The sequence below is a fragment of the Grus americana genome, chromosome 3 (assembly GCF_028858705.1).
Source record: "Grus americana isolate bGruAme1 chromosome 3, bGruAme1.mat, whole genome shotgun sequence".
In the NCBI taxonomy this organism is placed as follows: Eukaryota; Metazoa; Chordata; class Aves; order Gruiformes; family Gruidae; genus Grus; species Grus americana.
Window position 1 is genome coordinate 99054623 of NC_072854.1, and position 18880 is coordinate 99073502.

An 18880-nucleotide genomic window follows, 5' to 3' on the forward strand; every position below is an offset into this window, starting at 1 on the left:
AGAAGGGTGGGTGGCAGAGGCCACGCACTCAGTGACTCCCGCCCGGGACCCCCGGCGTGCAAACGGCCGTAGCGGGGCCTTAGCTGGTGCATAGCCCAACCAGACCACGGAAAGGTAAGCCTGCAGCATCAAGGTTTTTACAGACAGTTTCCTTCAACTGCATGGTAGAAATTATTTTTAAAAAGCAAAACATTGTGTTTGTGATTTTTTTCCTGTTTAAGCTTAACACGAAATGACAGTCGACTAAACAGTTTTACATAAAATTTCCATTTCCATTTGAAAGGCTTACATTTTCAATAAACATCCCTTCCAGGTTCCCCTCCCAAAGTCAGGCTTTGCTCTGGAGAAACCCTCAAACACTGAAATAAACATCATTTCCAAACTGCCTCCGCCACCTCGCTTTCTCCTTCACAGCTCCGTCTTTTAGATAACATTACAAGCTTCAACTTTACAAGGTGTTTTCCACTTCACACCAGCAAACTGTTAAACAAATGACTCGCCTGCAGAGTGAACTCTGCTTAATGAGGTTTTTGCTTTAAGTTCTGTTCTGGGCACAGACTGAAAAAGATGTTCACTTGTCACAGAAGAGTCGCTGCTGAGTTTTGAGCAGCAGAACTGTCAATGAATGGTGCACAGAAGGTAGCGTTTAAAAGACATAGCTTTCCATTGAAAAATGGAGAATTTTGATGCAGCTTTCCAAAGTCTAAAACCTGTAATTAACTGTGACTAGACTGCTTCAGGCTAATGGACTCCCTATGTAGCCAGCCTATCATTTAATTTAAACGATAATGGAAGCGAAACGCTCCCTCTGCAATCAGCAGGTTGTGGCAGCGGAGCAGAAATGGACACAGAGAATAGGTGGGTGTTCTTTCGCTGGGTCTCAGAACCTTGCTGAAGGAAACACGTCTCTTTGTAAGAATACAATGGAAATGGTGAAATGAAGGATTTCAAAAATAGAGCGTAAGAACACTGTTTCACACTGAATAGGTCAAAAAGGGGTCCCTGCTGTCTGAAGACGCACAAAGCTACGCCGGGCTTATTTTTTGCTGTATGCTGCTTTCATACTGCTTCAGGCATACTCACAGGCTACCCAGTGCGGAGTGAGATAGGTGTTACGCCACTCAGGGCTGGCTTACCCCTTAATCCTTGTTTGTCTTTGTCAAGTGTCCTCCTACAGAGTAACCGAAAGGTAAAATTTCCAGGAGTGGCTGCTAATTTGGAGTCCTTCGAGCTTTTGTGCATACACCTAGAAAACCTAACTGGTAAAGAGAGAGAGAAAAAGTGTTGAGAAATTCTTTTACCAAACAACAATTAGCTTTGAATTTAACAAGGCCTATGAGTAATTAATGTGTACGGAGAAGATATCCTAACCTTGAGAACAGAAACATCCTGGCAGGATTGCCCAAACAGGGGTGATAAGGAAGAACAGCTTGGCTGGACAACAGAGTCGGGAAACATCCAAGGAGAAGAAACTGTCCTCAAAGACTTGTAACCGCAAAAGGGAGAAAGGAGTGGGGGGCTAACTCCCCAAAAAAACACCGATGACCACCCGAGACCCCCGCGCACGCGTAGTGTAGTTTTGCAATGCCAGCGTTATGTAAATATAGCAGTTAGGCGGAGAGGTGAAGATTTCTTGGAAAATGTATGAATATTCATGTCTTAAGGTATATCAAGGATGAACGTTTGTTTCAGGGTATGCACAATAGGCGGAGCTATCCCCCGTGCATCCGGGGCCAAATAAAGCAATGACTGCTTTCTAATACTAAAACGGAGTATTGGAGAGTTTATTATCCCATATTTGGTGACAAAAGGTCTGCGCAATTTGATTCACTGATTCCCAGGGGAAACTGCATTCCTGCATGCTTTGGAAGAGCACAACATCAAACAAATCTAACCTCTCTTGTTGTAATAATATCATGCTTAACAACCTTTCTAAGTCCTGGTTTCCACACCTATAGTATCTATTGTAATACTGTATCTCTAGTAATATCATTAGCAATCTCTCACACATAAATATTTAGACATATGGACAAATAATATTGAATTGAAATTATTAAATACAAAGAATTAAAGTCAACTGGTAGTAGAAGTGACAGATTTTTTTAAAGGTCCTTTATTGGTAGATGTATTCCTTGACCTTTAAAAAAAACCCCAACACCACACCATACTGAGTTTATCTCAGGTGACTAGACATAAGCAGAATGGACATCTGCTAACACTGCAATAATTCAGGCTACAACATTATTTCCATTATAACTATCTTTCCCTGGTGATTCTCAGTCATTCACAACTTCCTGAAATATTAATAAGTGCTGAAATTTATTATGCACCTAGGGCTCAGTCGTGCGACACATGTAGCTCTGTGGCCTTAAGCTGGCACTAGAGATTGTATTCACGTGCTCTTCTAGCACAGAATCAAAGCAACGGAAAATAGGGCTGGAAGGCACCTTCGGACATTGCCGAGTTAACCCCCTGGCATTTCTACCCCATGGGTGGATAACCATAAATTTTTCTAATTTATTTTTAACAACCTCCAATAACAGAGGAGGGTGCCAACATCCCCATTCTCAGGCCTCTCTGCTTCCTGCTGGGGCTTCTTCTGTTGAACCTAACCCTTCCGCCTTTTTTTTGTTGTTGTTTGTGTGGGGTTTGTTTTTTTTTTGTCTCGAGTATCTTGGGTGGGGAGAATAGCTAGTTAAGGCTTAAAAGGGACTTAATAGTAGCCTTTGAAGATCTGTGGGAAAGTTACTGAGAAGATGGAGCCAAGGTCTACACTGAGGTGCATGGCAGGGGACAGAGGTCTTAAATTAAAAAGAGATGGTGGTCATAAATTAGGAAAAAGGAGGTTCTGACTGGGCACCAGAACAATATTTTCACTATGAGGATCATTCTGGACTGGAAGAGGTTGTGGACTCTCCCTCGTTGGAGGTTTTAAAGACCTGACTGTTCAAAATGCTGAGCAACCTGGTCTGAATTCAGCATTGATCCTGCTCTGAGGGAGAGGTTTTACTAGAGACCTCCCCAGGGCCCTCCCAACCCGAACTGTTCTGTGACTCGAATTCTCTCTCTCTTTACAGAAGATTCTTGCAATTAATCTGTTTTTACTTTTCTCTTATCTAGATTAAAAAATAGCAAAACATTCAGCCTCCCTTTAGTAGCTGTGTTTTCCACAAACATGACTATTGTTATTTCTCCGCTCTGGACCATCTCTGGGTTTCTCCCATGTCTCCTGAAGGGCACTGAGCCTCTGGTTTGACGCGATGAGAAGGCTTTTCCAGGCTGAGAGCAGAGATATCATCAGGTGGCAGAACAGAGATTCTCGGGTGCTACGTAAGTGCTGAACCTGTGTCTGAGATGGCTGCTTAAACGACACAGCACAGGACAGCATATATAGCACGGCATTTTGAAACATATACATTCTGTAAGCGCACAATTTGAAGCTACTCAAAGTGCACTGCATACTTCCTCAGCCACGCAAGGCTTTAAAGTGCAAAGATTAGGGCTAGCCTGAAATTCAGCTTTTCATGCTTCTCCTCTTCTGAACAGTGAGATCATTTTTCTCACTTGGAGTATTTGTGCTCTTTTCCAGGGTAGTTCAAATACATCATTTTCCCCCAGAAACCTTCAGGTTGGCACCAACCGTTAATGTTGTGCCCAAAGATGAATGTACTTGGAATCTGACTTTTGAAAAGGTTTGCAGCTTTAAATAATGGGTAATGCTTTGACAGCAGTATTTTTTATTTTTAATTTTTGTAAACAACCCTATCCCAATAGAATGAAAAAACGTCCTGCAATAAGTTCTCTTCAAGAAAATATGGAGCAAACAGTGCCTTTCAGTTGTTTATGTGAAACAAAGAGCCAAAACTGTCAATTTTGTTCCTGAATCTTTTCCTCTGAAGACTCAGAAAAACCATAAAGCTACATTTGAATAATAACAACCAGAACATATACAGTATTTTCCAGGCACCATCTAAACTATTTCAGCAGTCTGCATAAAGCTTTGCTTCTCATCACCCTATACAGTCTCAAAGCCCAAAACAATACGTCGCAGTTTCTATTGTTCCCTTCTCCCCTGTGCTCTCCCCACTAACATATCCACTTTGCCACAGTCTGAAAGAAAAAAAAAAGAAAAGTATGGATGTTCTCTTATGCAAGGAGTTTTCCCCAGGGTCTGTTTTGACATCCTTGGTGATTTTAGGACAATGTAAAGTTTTTGCAGCACCACGGCTCTCTTGTTCCCAGTCTGGCAATTACATGCTGATCTTGGCAGAACTGTAGTGAATTTAAATACACAGACAAATAGGGTTGGGGTTTTTTTTTCCTATTTTTCTTGAGCTTATTCCTTACCCCTTTCAAGGGGCTGGTACAGTCAAAAGAATGTCAGGCTCAGCTTGAGGACAGGAAATTCACAGGTTACTTCTTTCCTTCCAAATTACTCAATGTATCATCTTTACAAATGCCCACAAGATTAAAAAAAAAAAAAAAATCACTGTTTATAATAGAGGCATAGTGAGACTCTTCATTTTGGTACCCATCCTTTTCATTTCGTATACACAGTTACAAGTAATCAAGCCTCAGGCACTTTGATATCATGCTTGGATCTTAATAATTTCATTTATCACTTTTTTCTTATGTTTTTTGAGAGGTGGTAATCTGGCAAAATGTATATTTAATCTGTATTTGCTACAAGTAAAACTGCCTCTGAAGTACTGGACATTTATTTCCACAGCTGGTTCTGAATTCAAATGCGCTGGTTATAAATAATTTCTGAGGCCCATGTAATATTTATGCAGGAAATCTGAAACTTCGTGTCATGTTTGGGAAAAATGAAACACAGGGAGGAGAGGTCACTTTTCCGCTGAGCCAGTGCAGGCTGAAGTATCCGATATGGTACTACCGGTGCGCCCACAAGAGCGCGGGAGCAGCAGCTGTTGCACTGCCATTGCTGAGGGACCCGACAGCCTCCTTTTGGCAACCTGTGCAGTCTGCATAATGGTTTGTAGTACCCTCTCGGTACATCTCCCTCGTCCCAGCCTTTTGCAAGACTGCTGGCTCTTTCCTAAAGAAACAAACTGCATCTTCTCAGACCGAGCCAAGTGTTTGCCTCCACTTGACAGAATATAGAAAAACAATTGGCTTTGACGTGCTGCTTTTTGCTTGATTGTTTTTTGGAGGGGATGGTTAGGCATGTGTTTATTACATTGACTTGCTCAGCAATACCTATGGTCTCAGTTACTTCTAGGTGGGTTACATCTGACTGTCCATCTTTCAGGTGAGGATTGCCTGACCTGACTTTAGGCATCTCCAATTTGGACAGCTATGGCTGAGTTAGGGTCCCCGTTATAGTCAGCAGGAAGGAACAGATACAAAATGGATAACGAATCCGCAGATGACAAAGACAGGAAGGACTAGAAGGATGCTGAAAGACAAAATCATAATTCAAAACAACCACAAAAAGCTGGGATGAATATAAGTTTTCGCGCTTAAATGGATCTAATCAGCTGCAAAACAATTAGCTAGGCATAGGTCTCCTACGGACGACACTGGAACACGAGCTGGGCATGAATCCACGTTCAGGCCTGGGAATATTATCCCAAGAGATCCTTCCCACCGCTGTGTCCTGTTCCAGGGACAGTCATGCCCATTTCACTCAAGGGTGGAGACTGTGTGTGTAGTAAATATCTCAAGGATGAAGAGAAAACATCACCTAAAAAAAAAAAAGGCAGTGGAATAATTTCTTCTAAAGAAAAGAACGTTAAGGAGAACTATGCTAACAGTCTTAAAAAGGGAATGAAACAGCCTATTCTCCATATTTGTAGCAGGGAGGACAGGAAATTATTGACCTGAGGTGACACAAGAGCTAACAGCTTCAGAAAGACTTTTTAATACTAAGAATACTAAAGCATTGGAATAAATGCCTTTGACAGGATCTCCATCACGGGAAGTCAGTCAGGAATGTCGTGGGAGAGCAACAGACTATAACTTGCCAAGCTTTTTTCAGCTTTATTTTCCTACAGTTTTGTGCGTAAGCGGCTGATGCAGAAGGAAATAAATGCTTGTGTGGCATACCACAAACAGCAGGTGATCTAAGCACCAAATGGCTTGCAGTTTCATGGACCTCAGGTTTATCCAGACAGCTAGAACATCACACAGCACTAAAAACAAAAGCAGCAGACTATATTAAACTAAGCAAGAATTTCAGGTGCTTTTATTGCAGTATTCTCAAAACAAACAAACAAAAAAACCAAAACCTAAACAGTTTACATGTCAAAATTATGCTCCAGCGAATGGAATGTTAGAAAATAGCCATTCCTCGTCACTAAGATCCACAAACCTCCTCACATTATTAAAACTTATAGTCAGGTCATTTTAGAGAAGGTTGTGGCCAGAAACTCTAAATGTGTTAGTTGACAGAGAAGAGTATGGCAGTGACAATGACTATTTTGATTCAGCAGCCTAAAACTGCACCAGAGGAATACTTAGGAGCAAAGGATATTGCTTAGGTCATTAAGTTAGAACAGCAGCAGCAAAGGAAACATAATATATGCTTTCAAATAAGACAGGGAGCTTTTCTATTTCCACCTTCCCCTTCCTTTTTTCACAGTCTCCATTGGTAATCTCACATTGTCCAAGCCTGATTACTGTGGAAGACTAGTACTACTGCTAAAGCAGGTGAACCTCAACTGAAGAACAAGGAGGTAGGGAAACAGCATCATGAAAGACAAGCTAACAATGAATGTGTTGGAAAAGGTGCAGAATCAGAGGTGAATGTTTAGTGCAACAATAAATACAATAGGAAGTCTCATTAAGGCAAATCAGAAACTGAAAAGGTAGAGAAGAAAAGTGGTTTAAAGCTTTGGCTAACGCAAGGAAAACAGTTATGGAAAGCCAGGACTTTGAAGTGCTGACACTTCAAACATACAAGCGCTGACAAGGAAAGAGGGAGAAAATCACTAATCCAACTTTGACTGACAAGTGAAAATTACGCTACCTGACAAGGAGAGTGAATGAAAAGATCTCGAGTCTGCATCTCTTTGATCCAGACATTTTCTGCTGGCAAGATTACCAGAAGAAAAGTCCTTCAGCAATATTTGGAAACCATTGGGGCAGTCTGCGTTTAACACACTAGCCTCTTAAGAATAAATGAGCTCCTTTTCTGGGAAAAGACATTTAAAAAAAGATGATAATGTTACAGATTCTGATCTTTAGGGAATTAAATCGTTGAAGTGTACTGTAACATAAGGGACTTACAGGAAAGGTAATTCTCATTCTGGTTAGCAGAGCAAAGACACGGAAGGAGGAGAATACCAAGGGTGGGAAGGACAAGCCAGGGCTTCGGTAAATGGCTAGAAACCAGATGCAATGCCTTACTATGTTAATGCTACGCCCATATGTTAATGACTTGAACCAGTAACAGACCTAAAAGCTTCAAAGCTAAACTGCATTGAGTAGTGCCTCAAAGCAAAACCTAAATCCCTAGCTGGGCACCTAGCATTCCTGTATAAGACAAGAGAAACCAGAACTCTCCAAAAGGTAGGTATACAAGAAAGCCACCGAGCAGGAAACTCCCTGAAGTTAGCCAACAGCCACCACGATGAAACCCAAGACTGCCTATGAGCTTCTCCCCTCTCCAGAGGTTTCATATCCAACCAAGCACACCTTTCCCTCATCGGGAGCAAGAACTTCCAGCAAGGCTTCTTATGAGGGAAAAGCCTAGGGGAGCTCTTTAGGAAAAGTGATCATCATTCTTGTTCAAACTCAGCTGGGGCAGAAGCATCATTCATTTTTTCACAGCCTTTAGCACAGCAGAGCCAAATGGGACTTTAAGCCAAACCTCAACAGGCTACTTTAACTTCTGCCTATGGAAACAAATTCCATCTTGCTTATCTTTAAGTCTTGAATTTTATGTTCTTGCCCCCATGTGACAGTTCTAAGAATAAATGTTACGTCAAGAACCAAAATCAGCAAGAGCAAAACTCACCCTGGCATTAGGGTATTTCTGTAGGAAGAGAAAGCTGACACACTGATGGAAGTGAACAAAATTCTCCCATATGCACAGACAAATGCTCTTAGTAGCCACTGGGCTACCACAAAAGATTAAAATTCTAGTCCACAACTGCTCCAGCTCAACCCTTGAGCAGAAAACGTGCAACTGTTCTTTGTGAGGATCCAGCTCCGAAACCTTTTTCTTGCCCGAAGGTCAAGTGCACAACTTGGTTCGTATCCACTAAATTCTCTCCAGTGTAAAACTAGGAGCCTCCAAGCTGCTTATCAGAAAAGTTTGACACATGTTATCCCCCCAAACCCTTTCTGTGTCATCTTTGAGAAGCAGCAGACTGTCAGAGGCCAAAACTGAGACAGGGAAAGTGCTAACCATTAAGCAGGATGGATGATCCTGGACCTGAAAATCCCTTTGGGAAGTCAGGGATGCCACTCTGTTTAGCTTACAGAGTCTAGCTTTTCAGGCGGAGGCCACTAGGGATATTTGCACAGCCTACAGCATTTCTGGAATTGCAGACAGAAAGTGGAGTCCTCTAGTGAATTTAGGTGGTGTCAGGACCCAGCTGCTGCTGGGAGGGAATGGGCAAAAGATTTGGATCACGACTCTGGACTTGAGCGCGTTAATCCCTCTTTGAATCTGGCTGCTCAGTTCTCTGCTGCTTAAACGAAGTTATTATTTCTTGCCCGCTTCCCAAGGCTGTTGCGAGACTAACTGCAGGACTGCGAGGCAACCAGATACTTCGGAAAGTCGCTATCGGCACCCCTGGGGACCTTCCGCCTCTCGTAAGTAAAAATCCTGCAGGAGCTGCCAAGGCGCAGAGCTCTTCCTGAGGCTTCCTATAACAGGCTGTTGCTCAGCCGCAACGCAGCCCCGGGAGGCTGTACGGCTCCAGATGTCAACACGCGGCTAATCCTTGGGTGGGCAAGGGGCCAGAGCTACAAATGGCCGCGTGTAATTACCGTTCTCTCATGACTAAACACCAGCCTGTGCTCGGTGCCCAGCTATACCATAAATTCTTTACGGCTTTGGGCACTCCCCCTTCCTGATTCATCATGAACTAGTTGCTCTTGTGACAGTATTTTAATGAGTATTTTTGTGTGAAGAAATGAAGCGTGCAGTTAGTGTGCTAACACCACATTTTAAATGACATTTACTTGCAAGCAGAGTATGCCCTGTGAACTGGGGCAGTAGGCCCAATATTCTTGTTACGGGAATATAAATTTGTTTTTCCCCTGCAGTTTTCACAGTTCCTACTAATATATTTCTTCAAGTGAAGAACAGGAGAGCCCTCCTGTGGCTAATTTAACACCTGTGATATTGCACAGATGCTACATATGGCAAGAAAAAAAACTATCGTATGTAAGTTTTTTGGATTTTTTTTGTCCTTACCTCTGGTTGCACCCCCCTTAAACATGGTTGATTTAATGAACCTCAAATATGTTTTCCAGGCAGTTATATCTCAATTTTTTTTCTTCCACTTAAAATGAACAAGCCATATCTGTGCTTCATTTCCCAGTTTTGACAATAGGAATGTAAATTATAAAGTAACCCTCTCTGAAATGTTTCTCTTGTGGGCTGTAGGGCAGAAGAGAAGCATATGGGGGATTTATTATGCACAATGACCTCATTCTTTCCAAGTTTCCTCACTCTCAGAAGACATATTTGCAATTCACACACACAGTTCAAAACTAGTAGGCTACACGTCTGCTGTATGTACACACACACACACAGAGCTTCTTACATTCCCAGAAGACAACAGGCGACAAACCGGTGGGAGCGTTCACATTATTTTTGCATTATGACTCTCTCCAGAGCTAAATGAAGCCAACAAGCATCTTAAGCAACCCCTAGGTTCTGTATGAGCTTCTCAGAGGCACTGCAAAGATCAGACCGTCAGACCATCTGGGGTCCATTTTTAAGAAAAAAAATTACTCATGCCTTATATGCTTTTGGTGTCAAATGGATAAGTTTGAGGTCAAAAAAGGGAATCAACTGAGCTCTAACATTCCCTTATTTCTTCTTACTATCCAATTCAGGGATAAATTAATCTAAATCTTGTACTTAAAGTCCCACTGACGTCAAGAGAACTCGAGTCTGTCTTATGTGTTTTCTTGACCCTGTGTTTAACCCTTAGGAGGCATTCATTACTATGCCTGTATCATGATACCGATTAAATTGCACCTCAAAGGAAAAAATCCTCAGGCTTCTCAAGGGCATTTCTTTTCTGCTCTGTAACACACACATCACACTCACCTTCTCTTCCTCCATATCTGTTCAGTGGGGTTTTTTCTTCCTTTCCTTATTACTCCTTTTAAGCTAGCATGAACAAATGCTGCAGGGCAGATGCTGCTGGCCCGGTAGGTGGGGGGATGCTGGATCTTGAGGAAGATTAGGGTGGAAAGCAAGTATTTTTTGTTTGGTTACTACATCTGTCTTTTTCTGCACATGAATTATTTCTCACAGAACATAAATGTGTTGCGACTGAGAAAGACAGCTTGCCCAAATACCAGTCAGTAATACAGGTTTTGGTGTTTCTAGCTGGCCAGACGGTCAGTAATAACATTGCCGAAAATTTTACGACTCAAGGCTGAATATTTTGGGAAACCCCTGATCAAGGTACAATCTAGTAGCAATCAATAACAATCTAGAAGCACAACCCACCAGTTATGTGTGTCTGACAAATCTAACACAAATTTTACTCAAACAAAACAAAAAAAATCTTGAAGCAACCGATCTATGTGCTCCACATGTAGAAACTGTCCAAACCAGCATCATGAAAGCTTGACCAAACTGAGATGATAAAAACATATGAAGACATTACCTATGTTTTCAGAAGATAAGACTTTTCCCAGAGCTAGGAGAACCAGTATTAAGGACACTAGATTGTCTTCTAAAGGGGGCACCTAGGCCAATTGTGTTTAACAACATTGGGTTTTAGGATTTGCCTAGAAGTAAAATAACTGATTGAGGTACCTATCTTTATTTCGATAGGATGGGTGGAGACTGTTCTCAACCCAGACAAGATGATAATACATAAATAGAAAGTTTAATAAGTGGTTTGAGCCTAATTAGGCTGAGAGAGATCTCTGGGCAACAAATAAGAACCTCTCTAGAAGAGCTGGCACCAGTCTGACCACCTTCAGCCCTGTTTTAATAATAAAGAAACATAAAGAACAAAGTGGTGCCCTCTAAAGATGTGGCACTGCTCCATGTAGTGCGCTGTACAGTCTCCTAATGACCTGCCTGCTAAATCAATGCTTGGACTATTAAACCATTTTTATTTTTGAAAATAAATTATATTTACTTCCTAGTTTCTCTAGCCAGAGACACATTCTTTAGCTAGATGCCACTGACATTTGAAGCCAGACTGTCTTTCCATTTTTTTTATTCCATCTCTTCATGGCTTCACTTGGGCAGAGGTGACAGGTTTAAAATTTGCAAAACACAAGTCAAACCTATTTGAGAAAGATCAGCAGTTCATCTGAGTGCCTGGAGACCTAAGGGCTGGGCCATTTTTGTAAACCTGCTTTTAAAAAAAGAATATAGAGAAATGCCCTCACCTTACACAATCAACCTGCTCAATAGGCAGAAAGTTGCCATTTATCTCAGATACTGCACTATGACATTCTTTAAAAGTGTTTTTTTCTGTGACAGGCTTTTTCCATAGTGAAGAGCCAGACATTTATAAATATTACATTCTTTTTCTGGTCTCTTGTTAGATGACATGTACAAGTAAGTTCTCACTGTGTTCTCGCTACAGAACTTGGGCAGTCTCATATATAGGTACACACACACATATATTGTATATTTAGGAATGCGTGAATAATTTGCCTTCGAAGGATAGCAACAATTATTTTAATAGGCCATCCCTAACTGTAAAATCGTATTCAAAATGAGACCAAAGGGTTATGTCTCTATTTTGTTTGCCGAACAAATGCTTGAAGATCTAAAGCCATGAAGTCTAGAGCTGAAAAGATTAGACTGAAAGTGCTCTTTGAGATAAAAATACAATTAATCTCAGGGACACAGGATTAGAAGGAATATCCCATTGGTTTACAGTGATGTCTATTGGAAATGGAAAGTTATTTTGCTTCCTCAGATTACAAGAGCAAGATGTGAAAATTTAGAAAACTTCTCCTGTTTCATGGATTTTATACCACAGAGCACAATTACAAAAGGTTTGATATTGAGATATTTTGAAATACCAATAGTTCCTGCCAGTTGCTTAAAAAAATCCATACCTCTTCACTTTAATTCATCCATTTAATCTTCAAAATCAATTTAACTTTGATGTTTTTATTATTTTGCTGTCATTTTAGTAATTCAGATCTTCAAAGGTAAGAACACATTAGCCATTCAAAGCCAAAAATTGAATAAAGCTACACTCCCTGCTCTCTAATCAGAGCTTTCATCTGCACATTTATGATCTCAGGAAGAAGCCAAATTAGTCCTAATTGCCTCTAATTTAACTTGGCCACTCAAATAGGATATGAGATCACATTTTATCATACTGTACATATTTTAATCGCCAGCGTACACAGACTGGAGTTTGCTGTACACTGAAAAAAGCCTATCTTATCACACAGAAGTTCAGCCACACTAAAAATCCCATGTAGAAACAGACCCGATTTCTTTTAAAACTACAGGCTTCAAACAAAATGCGTTTGCTGTTTGACGCGCGTTTGAGGTTTTAGGCTGACTTACAATTGCACGCTTGAAATAATTCATATTAATGAATTTAATTTAGGGGGTTTTGAGCCTTAAGTGGCCTAATGCAATTTAAATTACTTCCATATTACGCAGCTTTACATGAGGCAAAGACTTTTTGCTTCAAGACTGAAGGAAAGGCAGGTGCTGGGAGAAGAGGCACGTCGGAGCTGCTCAGGCTGGACCGACGGAGACTGCAGCCCGCACAGCGGCTGCCGCTCAGGTCCGGCTGCGGGGCAGGGCAGTCCTGCCTTCGTCTCCCGCTGCACTTCTGCAGGAGAACTTGGAAATACTTGAGGGCAGTCAAAGGGCTGAAGCAAGGATGTCTGCACCAATGTGCTGGGTCAGCATGAATCGGAAAGTCTCTAATTTTGCTTAGTGTATGTTAACTTTGATTTTCCACTCCGAGTGAAATACCTAATTATCACTTCAGCATTCTTTTCCTCTTGCTTAATCATCTACCAGCTTACAGCTGCTGATAGTATCTCTCACTTGAAATGAGATGATCAGATGTAGTTAAACACTTTTTAAGAATAATCTTTCAGAACATTTAAAGCTTTTTGCTCGGCAATATTGATACGCCCTAGAGACAGCACGAAGGCAGTGGCAAATTGGGAATGTTCCTGACTGCAAACTAGAGAGGGAGCAAATGTTACACATTTACTTTAAAGCAGAAGAGCTGGGCAAGATAAATTTTGCAATCAGAAACCCTTGAACTGACAGCCTATTTCTAAAACTTATTTGTAACTGGAGAATGCGAATGCCATGCAACCTCTGTATTTAATAAATGTTCAAAATTTGAGTGTTTTTATTACTGGAAATTATTGGAAAAATCTACAGACCAAGCATTATTCATAGCAGTTATTTGGCAAGTAAATTTGGATAATGGAAGCGCCGAGAAGCAAAGGAATCACAGTTGTTAGTTATTGGCTATAAGTTATTTTCCTCCCTTACACGGAGGAGCTCAAGCTATTTCACTGGCATTTGTTAAGGAGGACATTTTCAGCAATATAACATCACAGTTTAGAGCCCTGTTCTGTCAAAATCTAATTCTCTCCTGCTTTTGGAGGAGTGCCCCTAAATCAACCCACATCTCTACTGGACAGTTAAACTGCTTTGGGACCGGGAAAGAGCGCAGTGCGTGCAAGCGTAAGCAGAAAACTCTCTTCCGTCAGTCACTTGAATTGATGACTGGTAATTCGCCTCCACAGCGAGATGGAAACCCGAACACATGGGCATGCCGGGTGGTTTTCTTTAAATAAATCAAGGAAATTTCTTCCCTCCCCACAGAGCAGAGAAATCATCTAGAGCAAGACAGCTTTTACTTTTCTTTTTTTTTTTTTTTGTTTTTTTTTTGTTTTTCCAGGGAGTGGGGAGAGAAAGTGACAAGAAGTGCAAAATACTATCTACAAAAGCGCTTCTTAGATGAGACTGAACATGGCAACATTTTCCACCAGAGGCCTTTGTGCCCCTTGGCTCTCCAGGCATGAAAACAGCTCCCATCTCAGTGCTGCATTTCAAAGTTCACTAATGCACATGGCACCAGCAGTGGATATCTTCAGGTATAAATATAGCATTCCAGCGCCGCAGTCTCCTACCGTCAGCTATGCTGTCTCGACTTTTATTTTGAACATCAGCGTTTTAGAGGAAAAAAACCCAAACCCCTGAATTTGCACTAGAAGTAAGAACTATGGCCATCCAGCATCTTAAAAGCTATTGTTTTAGAAAACTGCCAGAGTAGGTCAGAGCCAAGGCTCGCTATCGCATCTGACGGGCGTTTCCAAGAGCCTCCCAGGGGAGGGAGGTCACGCAGTCCCTGTTCTGCAGCAGCCAAGTTAATTTGATGGGAGAACATTAGACAGGCATTTGTGAGAACTTTTGAGACACAAGGAGAAATATAGTCGCAGCATTCAGTCACTGAGTTATAGACTATCCGGACTAATATTTTACAAGTGTGCTCCATCACAGTATTTTTTTTTTTTTTTAAATATCTGCATTTGCTATATACTATTTGGATCCCTTATGTGCACTAGGAGTTAACTGTTTGTAGTTTTGCTAGTGGAAGAGATTTTTTTCCAAAGTTACAGGCAGTAACACCAGCAACGATAAGGGAAGGAATATTCTTTAACAAAGACTAATAAAATTGCTAGGAAAATAGATAAAAGCATTTAGTATATACAGCCTTGGATGGGCCAGATCAGAGCTTTAGTTGTGGACCGATAACTCTGGGACGAAGATGAGACAGCTCAGTGAAATCAGCCTTTTTGATGGTCACATCTGTCAGAGGGAATGTATCGCAAGAGAAAGACACATCCAAGATACAGAACAACGCTCAACCTCTCCTGTTTGGATCGCAAATGGGAAGCAAAGGCACTCGTCAGAACTTTCCAACTACTGTTTCTCATCTTATAGAATAACCCAAAAGTATTCAGTGACACTAAGGTCTGTTAGCACTAAGAACAACCTAAGCATCTTAGGTTTCCAGATTTTAAAGGAATTTGGATTCTTGTTTTGAAAAGCAATTTACTAAGAAGAGTTTGGATGTTTCTTTATAGTTGAGGGAAAAATATGATCTTCTGATTCCAAATTATGCTGAGAACGTTGGGTATTTTGTAAGCAGAAAAATCTTCTTGCTGAACTCCTTCAGAAAAGTGACTTTAAATCAGATTTAACCCCAAGGTTCCCAGGCTCCTCATGACCAAGAGGAGTTAAGATTCAGCATTTCTACTAACGAACTAAGGCATGAGTTTGCATGCTTGTATAATCTCCTTTGCTGTTGTGTTGGCTATTTAAATATATTAAGCATAATTTAGATACAATTCTGCTATCACATTTTCTACAGTTCTTGCTGGTTTGTGTTGCCATCATTGCTGTATTGCAGAGGATGTGTTATTACTTGATGGGTTGTGTTGTTGCAAGTCTGAGTTTGTTTTCCCCTTATTATTTTGTTTACTGCCTTGCATGAGAAGACAGTTAAGGACCAAACACAGAGACATGTCATGCACGGAGGAATAGAATAATAGCAACAAGACTACTATTGTCCCGATCACGAGCATCTCTCTTCCCTACCTGAGATTTCAGCATGCTTAAATGCTTTTCTCAGGTGGAGTTTGCTGAGGCTCTCCACCACATATTTGGTTTCCTAGTTACTAGTTTCTGACTGAAGGTATTACAGCTACGTCTGTAGTAACTTGGCAAGCCCCCTCCTTACTGCTCAGAGCATCAGTGAACTGATTGTTGACACCGATTAGTTGTTTGCATTTTGTTTCATGGGTCATGATATACAATTTCCTCCTGACCTGCAGCTGATGCCCTCCACAGCATGCCTACAAGGTGACACTACTGACCTTCTTGCTTTGCCCATAGGGACCCAAGGCATAAAGACCTGAAGGGCACCAAGTGAAATCCTACCAGCTGAAAAATTGCACACCTCTGGCCTCTGTCTTTTAAGCTGAAGTCCTCAGCATTCACTTACAGGTGGCCAGTAAAACTGACTGGAACCTTATCATGCCAGTCATGCCATCTGAATGCTCATCAACAATTATACACATGAATATTTGGTTTTCAAATTATTCAGAAAGAATATACAGAAGAGCAAAGACTACTAGAACAGCAGTGCCACACTGGAGCATTAACACCACTGTTTCTATGGCTGTGATCCTTTTGTCCAAAGTAAGCTTGTATTCCTAGTGAAAGAGTTGACTCCCCACACCCTAGTCAACCCTCAGGTGCTCGTCCCTGCTCTTCTTCCTGCCAGGGTGGCTTTCATGCACTATCAATTAAGGTGGCTCAGGTGGCTGAATCAGCTGAAAAATTCATAGTTTTTGTTGTCTTAGTTTTTATCAGGGTTTGGGAAAAGAACCATCTGTCCATAACAGGATTTCTGCTACATAAGGAAGTCAGCGGGAAAATGTCTTCTGGTGATCTGTAGAGAGCAGAGCCGCCCCATGGACTGCTGTATGAACTTCTGTATAAACTGCTGTCAGACTGAAGCTATTCTGTAAACCCAGAACAATATAAGCTAGCAGCAGGAATTCTGCACTTCTGTCTGCACTCCCCTGCTGGCTTGATGGGTGATTTTCACAAAATGTTGACATCCTAGCAGTAGAAATGTTTAGGATGCTTTGCTTAGTGAAGCCTAGAGCGCTGGCCCCACATGGCTTTTATGAGGTCTTTTATGCAGCCATGCCCAAGCATGACACAGCCAAGAGCCAAAACATTTCCTGTGGTCAAATCAATGTACAGTAACCATGCTAAGAAACAGTATGGCTGTGCACATGGCCAACAACCAGTGCAGGAGGCAGTGTGTTTATTATAAAGACAGTAGATTACTCTCCTCCTGAAAGGACTACCTTCATTACGCTGTAGTAACTGTACAGTCATGAGTTTTCCTACCTCACAAGACTGTGGGGGAGTTGTGGCTGTTTGACGATGCAAAGCTACAGATGTTAATGCCCCTGCTGAGCTATGTAACTAAAAATTACAGTATCTATATACCATTATCTCAATTGCATTAATCAAGATAATTGATACCTTCCATGACTGTTTGGCAATAGAGTGTAAAATACTAATTAAAGAATTGCATGCAATGTGAGGATGAACTCAACTATGTTTCAAGTTTAAAGAAGAGTGATAGACATACAAATCATTCTTTCAAATAAGCCTGATGTATAATAAATTAAAGGAAATAGCAGATACCTTCTGTTCCAAGTGTGTTCTCTTGTTACAGGTTGGGAGGAAAAAAAATCTTTTAAAAACCTCAGATTAAGAGACAGAAAGCTCCAGATTGAGATTCTCAGGTCCAAGGTGTTATTTGCAGGGTTGTTTTCTGGTCAGAACGCGCCAAAACCTTGCACGTGGTCACACACATGCTGGACTCATGCCTTTATCCTTTAAAAGAATCAATTTCTTAAATTGGATCCTAGGAGAACTTGCCCTGTATAACTCCTATGATTTTAGTTCTCTGCCTTAGGAAGGTATGATAAACAGACTTCAGTGTCTTGCAATTACTTTTGCAAAACAATTCTTGTTTTGCAAAAGAAGAATGCATGATAGAAGTATTATTTCATTCTTAAATATTTAAACCTCACTTGTGACTAAATCTCTCATTATGTGATCTGAGAATGCTTCTAAATTCCTCAGGGACTACACATGGAACTTTCTGTAGAGTTTTATTCATTTTCATTCTGAATTGCTTGATTTTTTTTTTTTTTTTTTTTTGTGCTGCAAATCTTTGATTAATTCTTTACCCTTTGCTTACAATCACTCTTAAGGGAACCCAGCCAGCAGGCTTAGCAGAAAGGTCAAACTGGGACTTCAAGCTGACAGCTTCTGAAATTCTCTGGTAAAAGCTTGTCCTGGTTTCAGCTGGGATAGAGTTAATTGTCTACCTAGTAGCTGGTATAGTGCTGTGGTTTGGATTTAGGATGAGAATAATGTTGATAACACACTGATGTTTTGGTTGTTGCTAGGCAAGGTTTACACCAAGTCAAGGACTTTTCAGCTTCTCATGCCCCACCAGCGAGGGGGCTGGGGGTGCACAAGAATTTGGGAGGGGACACAGCCAGGACAGCTGACCCTAACTGGCCAAAGGGATATTCCATACCACATGATGTCATGCTCAGTACATAACTGGGGCAAAGCTGGCTGGGAGTTTAGACAGTGATTTGGGAACTAGCTGGGCATCAGTGGTCTGCGGGTGGTGAGCAATTGTGCTGTGCATTGCTTGTTTTGTATATTCTTTTATCATCATCATTATCTCTTCCTTTTCTGTCCTATTAAACTGTCTTTATCTCACCCCACTAGCTTTCCTTCCACTCCCCTAATTCTCTCTCCCCCATCCCACTGTGGGGGGGGGGGGGGGGGGGGAATGAACAAAGGGCTGTGTGGTTGATTTAACTGCCTGCCAGGTTAAACCACAACAGAGCTATGAAATAAAAGTAAACAGACCTGGAGCCAGTAAGCTCTGAAGTTGAGTTCTAGTAGAGGTTTTGGCTCTATGTAGTTTAAAATATGTTTACAATTGCCATTTCATTGTGGTTTTTTTAAAAAATATTATTTCCTTGTGCTTCTACAAAATGTTACTTTACAAACTGTATTAGGAGAGACAAGGGTCTAAGGCAGGAGAGACAGAAATCTTGTCAGAGATGTTGTAAGAGTCAGGCAGTCAGG

General features: G+C 41.2%; 1 long non-coding RNA gene across 1 annotated transcript in view; it reads right to left on the reverse strand.

Moving 5' to 3' along the window:
* Positions 1-1137: 1137 nt before the first annotated feature.
* Positions 1138-18880, reverse strand: part of LOC129205207 (uncharacterized) — a 63975-nt gene continuing 46232 nt past the window's right edge. The window contains exon 3 of the long non-coding RNA XR_008576651.1: positions 1138-1259. This is a non-coding gene — a long non-coding RNA (uncharacterized LOC129205207). The remainder of the gene's footprint in view (positions 1260-18880) is intronic.